Source organism: Saccostrea echinata, unplaced genomic scaffold (assembly GCF_033153115.1).
Source record: "Saccostrea echinata isolate AGI-Se365-2 ecotype Australia unplaced genomic scaffold, CSIRO_AGI_Sech_v1 ptg000028l, whole genome shotgun sequence".
NCBI lineage: Eukaryota > Metazoa > Mollusca > Bivalvia > Ostreida > Ostreidae > Saccostrea > Saccostrea echinata.
The window spans coordinates 1,049,465-1,055,181 of record NW_026889777.1 but is presented as its reverse complement, the minus strand read 5'-3'; positions in this window follow the sequence as shown (position 1 = coordinate 1,055,181).

Below are 5,717 nucleotides of genomic sequence, written 5' to 3'. Positions count from 1 at the left end.
CGGATCCAAATTTAGAACCAGGCACAGAAAATGAGTCAGCACTAACAAAATTTTCTACAGCTGTAAAGGAGCAAAGGGAGGGGGAGGGATGTCAATCAAAAATTAATGAGAGAGAGAGAGAAAGAGAGAGAGATGTAAAGTAGAAAGGGAAGCAGAGAAAAATGTTTATCAAAATAGTTTAATAAATAACATGTATTATATTTTATATTGCCTTAACTCAAAAACATGTTATCAGCTAGGGCTCAATGTTAATGTTCGTCCAGTTTGTCATGTCCAAGCAAATCATTTTGTGATCAGATTAATCAATCTATAGAAACACTTGTCTGATCAGACAAGTTAATCTTCTATCATTTTAGAATACTGTGACTATGAAAAGAAAATCCAACTGAACTCATTAAACACTGTCATTTTTTTTAAAATTGCAAACATCAACATTATAATCTTAAGTGCACGCAGCCCTATTTCACCAGATACTGTTAAATGACAAGAGCTATCAAGACTATAGTAGATATCAGTAATGCTTATCAATCTATTTAAGCCAGTATCATCTATGGCAAACTATTGCATTTTTGAGAATAAAATTTTACAAATTCCTTTATATCTGTCGTGTTCAGAGTTTGACAAATCAACAATGAATTGGGACAAGTAACATTTGTTGTCAACTTGTCTGATGAACAAGAGGATATTTCAATTAATACTGAACCCTGGTTATAACTTATTTTTGACTCATCTATTAAAGAATTAAAACTCCCATCATGTGCAACTGCAAACTACATGTGTAAATTCATTTACTATAAACAAATACAAATAAATACCAGTACTAAAACCAGTTAACAAAAAAAAGTGTACATTGTAAATGTATTTTAAAACATGCAGTGCATGCATGTAATCAATCTTCAGGCACCACTGCACTGCCCTCAGTGACATGTGCATCTTGACATATGACAATGCACATCAATTATGTTTATGTACGCATCTGCACAAGCCGCGAGGACAATATGCTCCTCTGGATAAACTAGCACATGTATTATCTTTCAGGCAAAAGAAAATTTGTAAAAAGTATTAAATGACTGTCACTTAGAACCAGTCCTCGGTAACTCCTGCATCTAATTTTATTACTACTGAAAGTCTGTATTCCATCATGACATGTGCATTCACCCACAAACAGATGGTTTTCGATTCCACTGAGGTGATTTAAGCAAGAGTTATTTCCCCATGGCTGCCATATTGTAGGTCAACATTCCCAGATCCCTTCATTATACAACCATGCAAGTTCAATTTGTTATACTGGGCACTGAGGTGAAGATAATACTGTTTTTCTTATGAATATACATTTGTTAAAGCCTCTTTTAATTCAGAATTTCAATATTGTAAATATTTTTCCCCATATATTTCTGGCATGCATGTTTAAAATTGGTTGCTCAAATAGGAAAATTCACTACTTTGACCTACAAGATGGCGGCCAAGGGGAATAACTCCGAGGCAAAATATGTCATAGGAAAACTATTTATAGAGGTTCTTTTTTCCTTTTTTTTTTTTAATTTTCAATCCAAAGAACCAACATCCATTTCTGTTTTGTTGCTTTTTTTTTTTTTCGGGGGGGGGGGGGGGGGGGGGGGAGGGGGGAGGGGGTATCTGTATTAATGTTCTTATCTGTATAACTCCGTCTGTATTACTGAGAGGGCTTGCATAGGCAGTGTGTCTGCTTCCCATTCCTATTACAGTTATATGTATACAACATAATAAAATATTGCTTAAATTAATGAAGAAGAAGAACTGTATGACAGCACAAGTAACACAAGTTAAAATCTTGTAGTCTATATATACAGTTAAACTTTGTTATCTTGAACACCAATATCTTGAATACCTGGAATATGTCAAAGTGTGCTGGCAGTCCCAACCACTTTTTCTTTCACTTTTATCCCCTAAATATCTCCAATCCTCGGACATCTCAAAATTTAATCTTGGTCCCATAAAGTTTGAGAAAACAAGGTTTGACTGTATTCTTCTACAGCTTGCAAGCTCCACTAATAATGTGTTCTAACAGGGGAGATTTTAGTTAAAATCTACACATTGTTTAAAGAAATTCTGTTGGACCTCTTTCCATGCATGGCAACAATTGGTCAGTATAGTATACTTTCTAGAGACCTCAATAAATATGCTTTTGTATACATGTGACATTCTTTTGTAAAATTTCAACAGGAAGAAATCTGGGAGCTGGATTTCCTATCATATTCTCCGATACAGTACATTTCTGGTTTTTCTAATTTTGTTTGAGTTGTACAAGAATTATCAGAGAAGTATGGAAACACAATCTCAAGATATGGTTCAAATCCTCAAAGTTTGAGTAAATATCAAGTTCTATAAAACATTTTTTTTTTGGTCATAAAAATCATATGGAAACAATTATGACATTATGAGACACAAAAAAAAAAACTTCAAGAAGTTTACTGAAAATTTTCAAGTCAGTTATATTGAAATATGCAAAAGGGAATGACAGATCCATCAGTTGAATGATGTAGAATTTAATAACATAGTGGGACTTCATCTGTCAAACCAGCGTTCACCGAATATGCCGCTTGACCTTTGGTAACCCGGTTTGTTGCTTCATTTGCCCGAGATAAGTTTGCCAGCATTCACCAATCTTGTCACTTTTAGAAATATGGTTAAAGCTATTTCTAGTTGTAAGAATGAGATTTTTGCCAGTAATTTGGCATGTATATCTATTTTTTAAAAAATTTTATTTAAATTCTAAACTTTTTTCCCCTACAGGGCTTGACAATAACATTAGTCCGTTAGTCTCAGACTAATACATTTTCATTCGAACTAATAAAATCTGTGGCCAATTACTTCAAATGGACAAACAAAAATTTCTGGAAAACAAAATGAATAAATTACTGATGTTCAATTCTTGACAACTTATACTGTAAAACCTGTCCCCAAATGTATTTTTAGCTTTCTAGCTTCATGGTGGGTAGTTAAGTACATCATCCGAGTCAATTCAGCACTTAATTTTATGACATGATATGAAGTTAAACGTTTTAGCAATCATGATTTAGTATGATACATTAAAGAAAGATGTCAGATGTTCTGGATGTAAATGTATAAAGGAAAAAGAATGAGATTGAGAATATGGTCATTCATATTTCTTGATCACAAGATTGCAACAAATCTGTGGAATTAAACACTTCATGTAAATGTGTTATTAATTTTAAAAAAGTATAAAAGGTACATTGGGCCAACTTTAAAAAATTCTTTGGTTGCCCTCTCCCGATCAATTGGCTACAAATGGCCTGACTCGATCAAAACTATTTTTGACCTCCAGGAAGCAATAATTTTTTTCATGCATTCTGGAAAGTAGATTTTGAAAATTCAGAACTGAAAATGAAATTTTCTTGGTAAAAAAAATTGCCCCACCTACCTACCGACCAATTTTTTCACCCTGAGTCATGAGAGACCAAAAAAATTTTATTTTAAAGCTTGCCTTGTAATATTTAATATTTTAATCATTACAAAACACTGATGATTTCCCTTTTTTGACGGACTCGTATAATCGCGTACAGACTAGTAAAAGTAATAAAACCATAGTCTGGTTGGACTAGAGCCTAAAAATGTTAGTTTCGAACCCTAGCTGCCCTAAGATGCAATGCCAAAAAATGATATAGAATTAAGTAAAGAAAGATCATAACTGAGAATATTTAACATTAATTTAGTTAGTTAGTTTTTACTTTTTCATTTCCCTGTTAGCCATTTAAACCCGGTCATATGACCACAGCATTTCAGCATACGCTGATCTCAACAACAAAAACTGACCCTATGAAACAAACGAAACTGTGCTGACAGTCACTCACCCTTACAGATTTACTATTAGACAAATTAACTTATAATTTGTATTCCTGTAAATATGACACAACCAATGGAAATGCAATGAAATACTAATTTAGAAATATTGCACCTGGTCCTAAACTATTTTGTTCAAGAGTCCTATAAACCGGTCCAGCACAATCTCTTGATTTAGCTATTTAGCTTGAAATAGCTATATAGCTTTATTAAGCTATTCAAAATAGCTTGATAAAGCTATTTATGTGCAGTTTTTCAGAAAAATGTTTTTTGTAAGAAAAAGACCAAAAGTCGCAAATATTTGACTATTCATATTATCTACCATGGGCTATCAAAACAACAACCAAAGTCAAAGAAAATTTTAACATTGCAGCATTTGAATACTTTTAAGCAAAAGATTATTTCCATTGTTTGAGTAACTGTACACTACCTTGTGTGCGTTGAGGTGTGGATAAGTATGATTGCTTCTCATTGTACTGAATTATTACCAATCAATTATCTTGTTGACCATAATTGGCCTCCTTTATAATTTCATTGCAGAAGTAACTGTATCAATTGCTTTATGTAGCCCCAAAACTTTTAGAACTTTGAGTACAAAGTCTCTTAAGGAGACACAATTTGATGAGTGATTTTTACATGAATTATTTTCAGAAGAGTTTAAGGTTGAATATTATCACTGCACCAAGGTACGCCGTTTTGTGCATGCTGAGAAAATAACACATTTAAGAAAAAAGTGTCATAAAATAGCTAAATCAAGCTATTCTGAATAGCTTAATAAAGCTAAATCAAGCTAAATAGCTAAATCAAGAGATTGTGCCGGACCTGATAAATCAGCATACATATTTAATGATATAAATTAACCCAGTTACTACATACATGATACATAAAAAAAAAAAAGGAGCAACATGGAAATAAACTCTTGACCATACAATTGTGGGCAAGGACATTCTATTTCAGTAAAATAAAATTCCTGACAGCTTTCGTGGGTAAATTAGAGAGGAAAAAAAAAAGAAAACAGGACAATGGAGATAAAAAGCATTGCCGAATTGCCACACATTGCTTATCATTCCTCATGTATTTTAATGCTAATTGGAACAAAGCAAGTTATCATAAAAATGTAGAAAATAAAAACTGCACCAAAATTCTGCGGAACAGTTCATGCAAATATAAAAATATTGACGAATTTTCCAGAGAAAAATAAATTTACTACTTACCACCATAGATCTGGATGGTTGCTGTTAGCAACTTGGACTGCACATGTATTTTTTGCCTAATGATAAGCGCCCAGAAGACTACGGATTTGACTAATAAAAGTAATACATAAAATCGATAGGCCCTATCACTATTTATTTAATCATTCAATTGTTTTTCATAATACAGAATAAAATTATTCATGAACATTTTATGAAAAAAATCGCATTTAAAATAAAATGCAATAAAAATGAGGAATATATTAATCAAAGATCTGGATTGGAATCATATCAGGCAATTTAAAATCTTTTTTACAAAATAATATCAGCTCTTTTCAAAAAATGGTCATTATATTTTATGATTTATGCCCAAATTAATTATAACATGGACATGTATGCAAAGAATGCAAAAAGAAAAAGAAGGGAAAAGAAAGACCAAACAAATAAAAAAAAACAACTCATTAATTAAAAAATAATTCAAATAATACAAAATAATAACAGAGACCTATATACTATATAGTTAGTATATAGGTCCCTGATAATAATAATTGATATTAAATCGAAAGAAAAATTCTTATTTTACACTAAATTTATTCATCGGAGTAATCGAGTATTTTGTATTATGTAGGTGAATGACAGAGAAACCCTCGAATCCCTTTCAGCACTAAATAGCACACCAACTTAAAC